The sequence below is a fragment of the Trachymyrmex septentrionalis genome, unplaced genomic scaffold, assembly GCF_001594115.1.
Source record: "Trachymyrmex septentrionalis isolate Tsep2-gDNA-1 unplaced genomic scaffold, Tsep1.0 scaffold76, whole genome shotgun sequence".
NCBI classification, from domain to species: Eukaryota; Metazoa; Arthropoda; class Insecta; order Hymenoptera; family Formicidae; genus Trachymyrmex; species Trachymyrmex septentrionalis.
The window spans coordinates 940001-956037 of record NW_017305947.1 but is presented as its reverse complement, the minus strand read 5'-3'; the positions used below and the strand labels follow the sequence as shown (position 1 = coordinate 956037).

General features: G+C 32.4%; 1 non-coding gene across 1 annotated transcript; it reads left to right on the top strand.

The window, feature by feature from the left end:
* The first annotated feature begins 12717 nt into the window (after positions 1–12717).
* On the top strand, positions 12718–12790 carry Trnak-cuu. The gene has a single exon. It is a non-coding gene; the product is annotated as a tRNA-Lys (tRNA).
* The last annotated feature ends 3247 nt before the right edge of the window (positions 12791–16037 follow it).

The window sequence follows — 16037 nt, the reverse complement described above, 5'->3', positions numbered from 1 at the left end:
TATATATATATATATATATATGTATATATATATATATAGAATCAATTAAATTACTGATTAGTAATTGTAACTTTATATTATTCATATATTATAATCACTAATCTTTCCTACTCTATAATTCATTGTTTGTTTAATTATGTGGTTGAGCTTTTCTCAGTGTTATTTGCGAAGAATTCCTCTGCTGATACCTATCTGCGATTTTCATGCAGGTTTCCTCCTCTGGTAAAAAACAAATTCAAGTAAAAACATATTCGAAAGATTAAAGCAGGTAGCGCCGCGACTTTCATCGAGGGTAGATCTTACACGCGAGATAATAGTCTTGCATTTTAATATCATCTTCCGTGGCGAAGCATGCGGACTAATTCGAGGGACTTTACGATCATATCATGGAGAACATAGCATCCCTCCTTGTCCAAACACATAACTTTCACCGTATATATCCTCCTTTCACGGTTTTTCCCGTCCAATTTTATTATTAAGAAACTATTTTAATCTAGGAACAGAAATATGTAAATAGATGGAGTATAACTCTATCTATAGAAAGTAAACACAAATACACGTTTTTACATTTCAATACATGATACAGTTAATAATGATTCAACGATTGATATAGGCTGTACATCAAAATAGAATTTAAAAATTCATGTGAAATCCTAAATGTGTCCCTGATATATCAGAGCTCAGAGAATAATAGAAATAATTACTTAATTACATGAGTATACAAATGTAAAAATTTTTTTTATCGTATCTTTAAATTTATTAAGTCTTACATATACAATATATTCTAATAATATGTCGTTTTAAAATTTTATGCTTAATTATATAATAGAAAATAGATAGAAAAAATGGCGAGTAAACAAATGATAGCTGTGAAGCACGTGTAAATAATTGGAGTACGATTCTGACGCGAGATCTTCGATGAATCGAGTAGCCGTGATCCAGTTCGTCCTTAATTAGATCCTTCTTTTGCGTGTATCACTCAAGCATATCTCAAATTAATTCAAAAGCGTACAAAAGAGAGAAGTACAGAAAATTCATACTGCAGTCTGATAAGAGGTAGTTTATATCTGGAGGAATACCATAAAAACATCCCTGATGATACTTGACACGAGAATATCTCCTACTTGAAGAAGCACTTAAGAATGCGCTTACTCTAACGTAATTTTGTTTTATCTGCGAAAAGACAGTTGATTTGTACATTAAATATCATTAATTTAAGTTTATCGCAATATTTACCTCTTTTTATGAGAAATTTTACGAAAATTAACCTTTTAATTAAAATTTGCGACATCATCACGATACATTAATTGTTCGGCATAATATATGATACTATGGAATTACATTAAGATAAATCTTTAACTTAGTCCAAGATTGATAGAAATAGATTTTTATAATCTAAGTATCTTAATTAATATCTCTTCTCTAATGCTGATTTATTATATACGCGTGCCAATTATCTTATTGTCGCCTGTTAATTCCCTCCCCGCGATTCTGAATCACTTGTTATGAGAGAAAGTGTCAACGGCGATAAACAGCTTTGCTTTATTTATCCTTTTTGTTTTCGCGCGTTGATGGGATAAAAGATACCCGCAATTCGTCGAACGCATCAAGGCGCGTACAGGCTGGCAAAAGAATTAATAATACTTCTAACTACTAAGATCTATAAACCTCATAAAAGTTTTGTATTATCAAATTATTAGTTCAATTAGTAAATTTAACTAACTAATATCTGTAATCAATGGTTTCATTGGTCATATATTAACAAATATAAGGTAACATTTTTTGCAAAATAAATTTATTTATATAGATTTTCAATACAGTAAGATCTTCTTAAAATAATACCAATTAAACATCAAATTATTAAATTAATTGTTAATTTAATTTGTAGTATTACAGTAGTTTAGTTACGTTTCCAAAAAATTTGTTAATTATTATTACTTATTGGCTATTTATATTATCTGATTTTAATAAATTGTTTATTACTGTTTATACTTCTTTAACTTTTAAGTAAGATAAAAACCGAAATTTTATTTATTGGGTGTTTATTATTATTAAGCGGAATTAAATTGTAGAGCAAAAGATGAAAATACCTCTTCGAATGTCAAGATATTCTTAAGAAAATTATTTGTATATGTGTTACCTACTATTCATAGATGGAGTTAGACATAAATAATTTCTCGTATTCAAAAGTACGAACAATTACTTATAATTAAACACAGAAACGAAAGAATTATTACGTAGTAAAATAAAGGGTTATTTTCTTGGAAATACTATTTTTTGGAAGTAGGGTTTTGCTGATACCCTACATAAATTGAAATAAACATAAATGTAATGTAGAATTGTATAGTACGCATATACAATTTCTGTTTCTCTCTCTTTTGCGCGCACGTGCGCTTGCTCGCTCGCTCGATTTGATCAGAAATTTATATGATATTTTCTAATCTAACATTTTATATACGTGCAAATGTTTTTTTTAATAAAAAAGTAAAATAATATAGTGCATACATATACATATATGGAGAAAATGTTTTCTTAGAGTTTGTCCTGAAAATACAGTAATCGTGATAACATTGTATTTCAAAAAATTTTATGTATAATAAATCTCTCTCATTCCCTAATAAAAAGCTACAGAAAATAATTTTTAAAATAATTGTTATAAAACAATCTTTATTAATTTTACTGAAGTGCTTGATAAAAATTGTTTAAATATTGTATTGTATCATAACTGTCATATTTTCAGGAAATTTAAAAAAAAAATTCTCTCCGTGTATCATCCTAATTGACTCTATCCACTCATCAAATAAGCAATACTTATTATTTGCTTATATCTAAAAAATGAGTTTATTATCTTTCTCATAAAGATATTGTACATTATTTGAGTATTCTTTCGTCACAGAAAAATAAAATATTTATCGTTGTGAAATGACTGACACGTATTTAGATTTACTAATAAAAATTTCTTCGAAATATTTCTAAATCCTAAGAAAAAAATTAATAGATAAAAGAAGATAAATGTAAAACACCCTGTACATACAGAACGTTTGGTTAACCGTAATTAAGATTAACCGACATCACTGACTCTAAGAACATCACGATGGGACCGGCGTTTTACGAAGCCAATGCGTCGTCATTGCTTCTATCTTGGCCAGATGTTATTTTACACTAAATGAAACGCGATTTTAAGGCTCGATATGAATTGAAGAGGATCAACTCCTATGAATCGCTATTCTTAGTCGCTCTTCGACGAAAAGCAAAAGTGCCGACATCCTACAATTTTCTACATAATCATCTCATATCTTTACGGATCTTTGATATAATCATCAACATAAATAACATAAAAAAAGTGCAATTTCTTAGTAATAGATTATAAGATTTATTATAATATCATTAAAACCTGATTTCAAATTTCAACAACTTGCCAACAAACCTTATAAATTTCCTATTGGGTGTCCACAAAAATGGAAAATCACTAAATTCTAAAAAGTACTAAGTTCCTAAAAAAAATTCTTTTGCATAACAAAGATATTAATTAAATAAATCAAGAAATAAGAAATTTTAAAAAGATTTAAAAGATTAAATTTTTTAATATATTATCTTAAAAAATTAGAAATATATAAATAAAAAAACAATTTTACTGAAATATCTAAAAATTGAATCAGATACAGATTTAAAAAGAATTTTTGAATCCTTAAAATAATTGTTTAATTTTGAAAAATGGGATGCCTAAACTGGTAGCTAGAACTTTTTGCAATATCGTCATCAACGTTTAAGCGCTTTACATAATTATTTTAACAATTTAATGAAATTATTTTTAGATCTATATCTAGCTAAATTTTCAGATACTTCAACAAAGCCGTTTTTTTCGTGCAAAATATAAAATTTTTTATTTGATTATACTTCGTTAAATACATTTATAATACAGTTTATCATTATATTATCAATATTATTTTATATAGCAAAGAATTTTATTATTTTTTCTTATCTTATTTATTCTTATAATCCACTGATTTATACGATAAACAAATTCACTTATGGTGATGGTAAACATCCGTGTTACATAACGCCTCAAGTGCGCTACACTTGAGGAATATTAATTTAAGTAAAATACGAAACCCTCTTTTCTTTTCTTTTTGGCGCCGGATATTTTCTCACTTGCAAAATCTCACGCAGTTTAATACGTAATTTAACGACATGTAGCAGGGTAATTTTCAAGATGCGCACGTACTCGATTTCAATAATCGCCGATTGAACGGCGATAAAGTCCCGTACAAGTAAATGATCAATGAAAATTATTAAAGTGCTGACGGACACGATTAACCTTGATTTACTTAATCTGCATAAACAAGCTAGCGTACAATAATCAAGTTCCACACTTTATGAAAAAAAAATTCAAGAACTTACTGCCCATTTTTAGATTAAATTTATAGTTAATTTGAATTTACATTTTATACTAATTTTTATACTGATTCTTACAAAGCAAGCGTTAAAATGTAATGAGACTTTCAAGCGAAGAACAAAATAGAAAGAAAACAGTTAATTTTGCAAGATCGTACAGCAGTCTTTTCCAATAAATATACTAGCGAATGATCGTAACAAGAGGATGACAGTTAAATACTGTGTGGGTGCGAAATGCTAAATCAGGGTTGGCAACTCGAAGAGCCAAGCGTGGCGAGCGTACAAACAAGGTGGGTGGTTAGTAACATGCAAATCGGTGCGCATGCTACAAGCATGATCTCGGGCGCACTTGACTTTAATAATCGTCGATCAAGCCGCGATAAATCGTCGATCGGTCCATCCGCGAGAGAGATCGGCTGAGGGACTTGCTCTCACTCTCCGCGCTCTGCGCCGGTGTCCAATCAGTGCGAGTTGAACCTAATTTAGAAACTGCGACGTACATACAACGATCGCGGCCCGGGGCAACGCAAATTCGGCGGGGCCCGAGCTCGAATGGTCCGGGTGTACCTAGAAATTACGAGTGTGTATCTCCGACTGCATCTACCTGCATTGCCTCGCCCTCCAATTTAACGGCGCATCAATTTGTCATTTAACCTCTTGGCTGCCAAGCCCTGCCTCCGCTAAGTGTGCGCCCATCTCACTTATTTAATATCTTAACCATCCGCGCATGAATTATCGCAAAACTTTGTTCTTCGACGTTGATTATTACATTTTCCAGATATACTTGCACATTGACGCAGTTGTGTCCTCGAGATTATAAAAATATGGCAATGACAAAATTAAAAAATAATGTGACGTTATTAAACATTTATCTATATTACAATCATGTCTCTATATTACAATAATACTTTATATAACTGTTCCAATTATTTATCCATTAAATGATCACTTTTATTACTCTTGTTCATTTAATCAGATCATTTTTTTCAATATAGTGTTTAATGCTTTTGCGACTTGATTACGACTTGATTATGTAATAGAACCTGTCATCATAAGATACGAAAGCTATAATTATCAAAAAGACCGACACTTTAGTTAATTGATAAAGATATATAGATATAAGAGTTCAAAAACTAGACACATGATTCATTGTCCCCGAATGCCTATATCGTCCATGCTGATTAATAATAACACACGATAATTTAAATAAATGTATGCAATTCGATCGTCATTTATCATCGATACCTCAAAAAAAAAACCCTACGATTCCTTTTATTAATTATTTCTACTTATTATCACTTTAAGATTTCATCGATTATTTAACTGTAGTTTGTTGCGTTAGCGCGACTTGTTGCGATCACAACATTAAATTATCACAACATTAAATATTGCTTGGAGCACCACGCTTGGCAAGCCTCGCGAGAAGTTTCCTAACGAAGTGTTTCAGTAAACTGTGAGTTACAACTCGTCGTTAAAAAAAGCCGTAAATTCGACGAAGGGAGTTCCGTGAGCCGAAAGAAAAACGTAAGCCGATCGATTATGAGGTGTCTCCGTGGCCGGCGCTATGCCGGTGCATGCTAGGGGCGCGTTTCTTTAATGATGCATTAGCGTCGTGTTTTGACACGAAAAAGCGGTAACTGGCCGAGGTCGCATTCTTCTTCGGCTTTTCTCATCTTTTTTTTCCCCCCTTTATTCTCCGCCCCGAGACCGGCTCCGATTCCACGCACGCGGTCCTCCCTCTCTCGTGCCGGTTGCTCCCAATGTCAAGATCTCCAAGAGGAAGATTTCGGTGAACCACTTAACGCTCTGAACCCCGTAACCTTCAATTAATCAATCTCGCGGACCGAGATTGTGTTTGCCTCCGAATAGTGACGGTGATCTCCGCGTCGGTCGGCTTTGAGAAGTTGAACTCAAGAGAGTTTTTCAGGAAACAGAAAACACTACTTTCTAAGATTAAGCTAAAGCTAGATACACGATCGAAGGTGATTTTGTTTTTAATGTAATGATCGGCCACTGCAAAGAAACCAGTTCATTCAAAATTTTCGAAAAAACATGGATTTGTTTTTTTTTTTTTTTTTTTCAAATAAAATTATAAGTAATTAATAATAAATTATTTATCGTCATTTGTTAGTTATGACAAATTTTGAAAACGTAGAGCTGCTTTCTCAAGTAAAAAATTAATCATTATATAATTGTTAATAAGTAAATATAAAGGAAAATATATAAACGTCACGATAAAATGAAATTTATTATTAAAAATTCGAGATACAATTTTCTTAACGACAGATAACGCAATATAATCCAAATTCTGTGCACAAAAAGATAAAATGCCAAACTTAACAGTCCATCAAAATAAAATTGGAAGATATTATCACATATTTAGCGTTAAATATATACATATGTGGCTGTTCGATTTTGATCGACTAAATCAAAGGTCGTTCAACTGTTATAGAGATCACGCCAGTAAGCGCAGGATTACAAGCGTCGATCCGAGAAATCGGCGTTCACAATCCTTATCAGTGAACCGCATCTACCATCCGGCCCCGAAAAATCGGACTCGTTGTACGTCGTGAGGGAGCGGCGCCCTACGGAGTCCATCTCCCTGCTACCTCCCGAAAAGAGTTTACAGGTCCCTTGAGCACACCTAGTGCGTCTCGACAATAGACACACAGGGGCATTTATAATGAACGGGTCGAGTGTGAGCATTTTATTTTCTCCTCCGTTCATCCTTCTCGTCCATCTCTTCCTGAAACTAATACGTGACTTCGGTCCCGAACGCGCTATCTTTGCATACATTAATCACGGTGAAGGGGTTGGCACGGGAATTGTTTTCTCGAGGCGATCGTGCCGGCCACCCTCGCCTCTTCCCTTCGGTGACACAGCCCCTTTATCCCGAGAAATTCTATACCTATCCCGGAATGCCGAATTGAATCGCATTAGAGTCCGGACGACATTTTCCCAGATTTTTAGATCCAAACCGATCTTATCCGACACAAGACATTTTGTACGTTCGAAGACCGGCAGGATTTCGTATTAACCAAGAAAGAGAAAGAGTTATATGTAAACCGAAATGTGAATAAAAAAATTACCTGTTTAAATCCTATATTTTGAGATCTATAAAATGTTTATGCAATAAATCCATTTTTACTTATTACTTTAAATTTGATATTTGTTTTAAATAATTTAAACGCCAAGATGCGGAAGATATATAAAAAATAATTGTTGATGTAATACAACGTAATGTATTCTTGGAAGTGCTCAATAAAAAAAAAATCTTCGTATTTCGAATTCGTCCTTTCCTATTTATTACACACACATTTTTTGTTCATATAGAGAAAGTAGTTCTCAAATCTCATGCTTTTATCATAACTTTCTTTCGCTCATCATTAATCCAATCGTATCGAGTCATTTGTGATTAAAGATGAGATAACTAGGTGTAATTGGATTTCGAAAAATTACGGAAATCTTTGAGCCGACTCCAGCGTATACGACACAGCGTTACTCGGTCGTTCCCCTGATCGATTGGTTTCATCCGTCATAGGTTGCAAGAGAAGTCGACGGCCAAACAATATCTGATCCTCGACTTGTGTGGCGTTTGTGGGACGCGCAGAGTACCCGAGCTTCCCGGGGACACGAAATCTTTGTGGTGGAACCGGGCTACCCTTTTTAAGACTTTCCCAAAGGTACCGACGCGCGACAACTTGCTTTTTTACGACACTCTGATTCTATTCAAAAATGGAGTTTAATGCGGCTCTAATGCGACAGTGTAAACACTGATGTATGATTCACAAAGAATAGAAGTTGGATATAAGTTAAAAGAAACTTTACTTTCTTCAAAATTATCTTGAAAATTATGTAAACATTTGAGTAAATTAAATTGAAAAGTTTCCGAAAACGAGTGCTCATTTATTATTTTATGTATATTACTTGTTTAATAATGCATTAATCCTAAATCTTATCTTAGCCAATAATAAGAAATTACGTATCTATCGATTCTGATAGCCATATGCAAATTGGAGAAAGGAACTTGGATAAATAGATAACAAAGTAGTTTCTCTGAAAGCATTTATGCGCAAATATCAGAAGAAAGTAGCACAAGTAACACTCTTTTGAAAGAGGCTAGAAAAATCACTTTCAGATAAGAAATGTAAATAATATGGACTATTCGAATCAATGATTGTAAACCGTGAGAAATATTTAATTTAAAATGAGAACTTTTTAAAAAACTGCCGGCAAGTATGCTACGATTTAAATCGAGCATTCATGTAAGATTCTGCATGCCCTAATTTATCAAATTTCTATTAACAGAACCAATTTTTAATAAAAAAAAAAAAAAAAAACAATTGTCTGACACAAAAAGATCTACAAAAAGTAGATCTTAGATTTAAATTTCAAATAAAAATAAATAGTAATTTTCTATAAGTATCTTTCCAGAAGCGCTGGAAGGTCGAAAACATGCAAACGCGAAAGTGACCATAAAACGGATCGTCTAAATTGTATTGGGATGTTTACCTCCCGCGGAGGAAACGGGGCCGATGGTTCCTTATCAAAAAAAATCAGGCGAGGATAATCAGTTAAGGGGTTAATCTTCTTACTCTGGCATGCATGCCCCGTGTATTCCGACTTCAAAGTCGCGCAGGTGAATCGACCGCGTAATCACTGTTATTACGATAATCGTTTATTACGAACGAATAGAAATAAAAATCGCGCCTGGAGCACATTGAATTACGCCCATCCACTTTGTGTACGCTTGTGTCTACGTACCTATGTCTAAGAAGGCTCTTTTAACCACTTACGCAGGAGAGCTTTCAACAAACTTTCACGGAGGGAATCTTTTCTTTTTTTTTTTTTGTTTTCCGATTATTCACCGTCTTCTTCATTTAAGCAGAATTTTCAATTATAGCTATACTTTTGGAAACATTGTTTGATATATTTAATCGTTTCACAAATGTATAATTAATACCAATGGTATTAAATTATAATAATAATAAAATGATAATAATTAATATCAATTCATTTGAAAATTGTATAATTATTTCACGAAATTTTATTTCGTAAAAAACTTTGTAATAACTGCTTATTTTTTAAGTTTATGAGAAACCATGTAAACTTATTTATATAACTTATAAAAATACGAATACAGAATATATTATATGCGATAAGAAAGAATATGATATAAATATTATTATGAAATATTAATTTAGTGACACTTAAGAACTGTCCAACGATAATCAGTAAATAATATATAAATGCATTAATATGCACATTTCTCGATGTTAATATTCATACGCAGTAAGGAAATTTATCGTTGATTGTCAGTCGCTACTACATTTATCTACTTTAGTGAGTGAAAAATAAAACACTAGTTATATATGTACAGATACTGTAAAAAAAAGTTTATATATGCATAAGCATAACGGATTACGTATCTTCGTTTGACAAAGTAACATAAGTCAGACATTTTCACTTGCAAGTTATCATTGAAAAAAATGGTAATTATTATAAAAACTCGTAATCGCAAAAATAATCCAAAACTGCACATAATGGTACATTCACGCACTTCACCTTTCATTATTTACAATGTCACATAGTGTCGATTAGCGATATCAACGTTAATAAATAATTAACTTTGAAAATATCCATGCAGCACATTAATAATGTATGAATGTTTCATTAATTATTGTCTGCGACGAAAACCATTCTCTGCTGTTATTTATCTACAATATTTGTTCAATTTTATATCAGAAAATATATCGCTTCTTGAAAGAGCTGCTGAGCATCGTAAACCTTCTAGCTCTAAGCTATCGGATATAACTATGAAGTGTACCTAGTAAACATACGAAATATGCGATGAGATCGCCCGCCGGCTCAAATTATCCTTTGATTATTCGCGTCCGGGGGGATGAGCCACCTACCCCATCGCCTCCGCTTGCCGATGATGTTCTTCTTGTTGCATCTTATTTCGCGCTCTTGCTTTCTTTTTTTATCTTATTTTTCTCAGTCGTTCCACCTACCTTATAAACCGCGCACGACGGCGTCTTCGGTTGGAAATCAGGGATGCGATAAGCAAACACTCTACCCGCGCGCCGCTCTATTATTAAACTATAAAATCCCGGCACCCCCCCATTGGCGCAGAAACTTTTGCGGATAATGCTGAATTATACGAACGTATGACCGGGAAAAACAAGCGAATGAAAAACTGGATGAGATTTAATTAGCATACTCCCATAAAATTTGATCACTTCATAAAAGTTCCTGCGAGAAATGCGTGTGATAGGAAAATATTTTTTTCTACGAATACTAGAATTTTATTTTAATTTTATTTTGTATGTATGTGACTTCCACTATACTCAGAAAAATGTCTGGCTGAAAATGGATCAGAAGATTCTAATTATATCAATCAAAATGTTGGTTATTTCAACTAGAATTCTAGTACTTTTGAACAAAAAATTTTGATTCGTTCATTTTCAACCAATTAAACCAACAAAACATTTTTCTCAGTGTACGTGCGCCTAACAAATATATACACATAATTCATATTATTTTATATTTCATACATAAAACAAACTGCTCTTTAAAAAAATATAATATAATATAATTCTATTGCTTAACTGTAAAAAATATTAATTTTTCAGAATAGACAATAGTTTTTATTCTCACAGATGTGTTCACATATATATTCAACTATTATAGATGTATAAAATACTTTTTAATGAAAAAATATAGTATAATATAATGCATATACAGTTTCAAAATTCGCGACTGAAAATACTATAGCAAGTTTTTAAAAAATTAAGTAAAAAACTTATTTTTAAATTTTTATTTTAAAAGCAATAGAATCTATAGACTATGTTTAAATATTTAAGTACATTTAGATGAATACTTTGTGTATTATCTGTTATGTCTTCATTCTCTATAGATAGAGTTTAATATAAATAATTTCTCGTATTAAAAAATACGAACAATTACTTAAAATTGAAAACGGAACCAAACACAAAATGTATTCTATTTATTTTTGAAAATAGAAGAATGGTTTAGAAATTTGCCCTATATAAATTGAAATGAACATCAATTATGATATGTAAAATTATGTAATACATACATGTACAAACACATTTTCTATCGTAATAGAAAATTGTAGCACTAGAAGAGTGTATGTATTATTGTATCATTCGTTTGCGTTTACCTCTACATATAATTAATTTAATATCTCCTGAGAATTCCGAAAGCTGAGAATTAAAAATTAAAGCTATAAACATAATTTAATCGTATCGAAATTTTTTATATTGCGTATCTCTCTTTCTCTCTTTCTCTCTCTCTCTCTCTCTCTCTCTCTCTCACTCACTCTTTCTCTACTCATGTATTATTTTTAAATATTCCCAAATTATAATTTAATTTTAATTTGTTATATTATTATCACGCGACAATTCTAACACATCGTAAATAATGGATAATAAATTATATTGAATCGGATTACTTTAATAAGTGGAATTCTCAATTTTGCACTTACGTTGCATTTGCATGAATTAGATGCCGCGCCATTGCATATGCGACTTATTTGCCACTGCAGTTTGGTCACGCCCTTGTTCATGGTAAGGATTATAACATCATCGATGAAAAAGCTTTCAGGCTTATTATAATGCATAAATAAAGTATAAACGCAATAACGCCCCCTAATTAAGCGGTCCCCGTTTATGCGAAATGATGATCTGTCGAAGAAACATGACAAGCACATGAGAAAACATCTCATACATTCAAAAATTTTCATAAAGCAGCTTATTCGCGTGCACTTTTGAACTTCGCATGATTCGTTAAGAATATACTAATTTGCATAACGTATCACTAGATATTTTTAATGTAACTGAAGATATTTTTAATTTAAGATATTTTTTTTCAGTGTGTTAAATCAATTTACAATGACAGATGTGATAATACATTTGCTGTAGAAGCTCAAGAAAGAGAAATAATTTTCAACATCGATACCAACTTGTCAAAGCTCCGTTTGATTAATTAATGTCTCTCTACATTTGAAAGTACGCATTCTCAAAATAGAATTGCTAAATGGAAAATATACTTTCATCGTTATAAATACTTATGTAATCCTACATTTAATGTTATTATAAATTATAATCTTAAAGTGGTTTTTGGCATTTACAATTTTCCTATGCATTTATAATATCGCATAATTATTTATTTACTGTATTATTTATTTCGTGTAATACATATGTAAATTTTCTCAATATTATGCAAAAAAAAAAACATATGTAGTAATACTATAGCTAAATGCATTCAACTAGGCTACTTTTTATCACGCTGTCGTAAGCCCGGCTAGCTCAGTCGGTAGAGCATGAGACTCTTAATCTCAGGGTCGTGGGTTCGAGCCCCACGTTGGGCGAATTTAATTTTTTTTTATTACGATTCCTATAATACTACATTTATATACAAATTAAGAATATATTCGTATTCGTGAGATGCGAATGACATAATTTCGTTTGCAAATAAATACTCTCCATCACTTCGAATTCGTGTTACATGTAATTCAGTTTTATCGTTTCATGAAGACTGCGGTGCAAGGAGATATTCTGTATATCTTTTTTATACCAATCTTCAACTAACTCAAAGTTACTTTTTATATAGAGGAAATATAATATAAATAAAAAATGCTGTGTCATTTCTTATAACTTCTAATTCTTGATTAATTGGAACTTCGTAACAGCGTCGTAAATAAAAATGTTATTAGAATAAAATCTAATTTGAAATTATACATATTTTGAATTCAATATTAAATATTATTTATGGATATTATTGCAATATTTCAACCTGCGTACGTGCGTGTGTTTAGGTGTGTGTTCAACTTTATATTACAATTTATGTTTATTTCAATTTATGTGAGGTATGGACAAATTTCCAAATCTTATTTCCAAAAACTTGCCTTAGAATCTATTGCGTGTATTGAATCCGAGTGGACTAAGCCCGAACGAATGTGCGAATGAATCGCCTCTAGAATAACTTAGCGTTAGACCTACGAAAATGTTTCAAAAAACCTCAAAAATTCTTTAGTATCTACATATTATTACTTCTTTCTTATATTCTATAAAAAACAAACCTAATCTCTCGCATACTTTTTTTTTACTTTAACATATGTAACTTGGATTTGATTATTTAACATTCATTGTTATAAAGCAACATAGTCTTCAAATATTTTTATATTTTTACAAAAAAAGAAACAAAAATTCAAGTTGTATCGCATAATCCGATACAACATCTGTCACATGTATTATCCCGTTGATTCCCATGTTTTCACAACATACTCGACAGTACCGGAAATTCATCGAGTAGACATAAAAATGAAATATTTATATAGACAATGCGGAATGCGTTTGTCGCGTTGCCCGATGAAAGGTATCTCTCTATTATCATCCTTCAAACCGGGAAAGATCACGTAAGAAGCAGACATTTCCACTTCTGGATTGCGTCAGCAATGATCTTCTATGTAAGTGAGGAAACAATCGATATATATCGTTCAGGTGATCGCACGTACACTTTTTCGGATTCTATCATTGCCTTAAGCGTCGTATTTCTTCTGAATAAACTTGCAGTTCCACTTGTTACATGATTCCGTACTTTGATTTAGCGGAAATTACTCTGAGGAATTTATATAAAAAAGATGTTAAAACTACTATAAGACAGACGATAGACATTCTGCGTATCGTATTACACAGAAATCTATGCAAAATTTGTAATAATTAAAAATTAAATATGTATTATTATTGATATATAACAATATTATGTCTCAAAATTTTACTTTTAAATATTACGAGCTCATAATTTAATAATTTTTAATTAAGCAATTTTACCAATTATATTTAATTTAATTATAATTTTAATTGTAATTTTATGAATTATAATTGCAACTAAATAATTTTATTTTTTTTCTGTAAACAGAGATAACGTTTTTTTAGTTTTCTCAGCATCATAAAAATTTTTCACTATTTAGTTATCTTACGTTAATTTGAAAAAGAATTACAACTCAATTATAAATGATTCACACAGACTTCTCACGCATTTTGCTTTAAATGAACTTGTGGATTGTATGTAATATTTTTCGATTCAGTATTCATGATATCATGATTTTTTTTATTCTTTCCCTAAACATAAATTTTAATTTGGTCAACAATTATTCATAATATAAAATAAACCGGAATTTATTTTTTTTTTCTTTTTAAACGATCTGTCAAACGATCATAAATTTTCGTTCTACGATTTTTTATCCGATTAAGATATTTTATAATAAAAGAACTAAATCACTGTTCGGTAATTATAAAATTGTATAATATAATGGACACTGTTAGTTACTGACCATCGAAAACATAATTATAAGAAGTTTATTCGTTCGTGCAAAAACTTGAAATACACAATGACCGTAACCAGCATAATAATTACACAAACTCGATCTTTTTAACCGCAAATCGATCTGCTTTCTGTTCATAGAAACATCCACCGTTTGACTTAAATGACTTTCGATTCCAAATAAGAGAGAATGGGAAAAACAAGACTCAGACGAAGGAAACGAGACATCGCAATCCATAGACAACTAGCGATAGCAACACCAATAGCATCCGATCGTAGCCCATAAATGCCGGTTGTGTAAAAACTGTCAAAAACCATCTTGTTACAAGAAGCTGGTGACTCGCGGAAGGTGGTGACAGAAAAGAAACTGAAAGAGAAAGAGAGAGAGAGAAAGAATGTAAGAATAAAAAGAAACGGCAGTGGAGAGAAATCTGAATGCATGCGCGCATGCAAGAGATAATTTCCGAGTGATTTATCTTGTTAGATTCGCAGATGTGTCGCGCACGTCCTTCACGGCCTTTATCTTCGTCGTACCGTCTTTTTCTTCCCGCCAACGAATAGTAACTCCTTGTGGCGCTTCTATTTTACGATCGCAGGATGAGAGGAAGAGAGAATAGAACGAGAATGGTATTCTCGGGTGCGACAGATCTGGAATAATTGGAGGACGATTCGCGGTCGAAGAGAGAAAAGTCGAAGGGACGAGGTTTATGCAAAAAGGGCGGAACAAAGATGAATGAGGAGAAGACAGAGAAATAAAAAAAATCGTGACAAAAGAGGCAAAAGAAAGAAGAAGAAAAAGAAACAGCAAGTGACAGTGAGAAGAAGATAAGTTCTTAACGACAAAGAAGAAGAGGCTTGCTAGTTTGTAGGAGAGGAAAAAGAGAAAGGACGAGAGGGCAGAAAAAGCTGTGGCGCGTGACGGTGACCGATGGTGGTGGTCATGGTCCCGATGGCGATGGTGCGGTAGCGAACGCAGAGCGAACGAGCTTCCAGATCTGTCGCGTGCTGCGTGCTACTCTGGAACGGGACTCGAGTGGGACACGCAGCTGATACTGAACGGAACAGAGCGACGAGAATGTAACGTAAGCGATTCCGATGACAATTTCGACGATGATAACGGCAATGACGGCCGATAACGACGACTGCTATTAACAAGTTGGCTCCTTCGAAGTTCCCGGAGCGCGGGATGGGATGGATGCTGCTTCGGCGGGCCCGTGTGAGTAAAACGAGTCGCATCGTGTGTCCCGTTGATATAGTGTTGGTGGTTTCACTCTTGGCCTCCGCCACCGCCG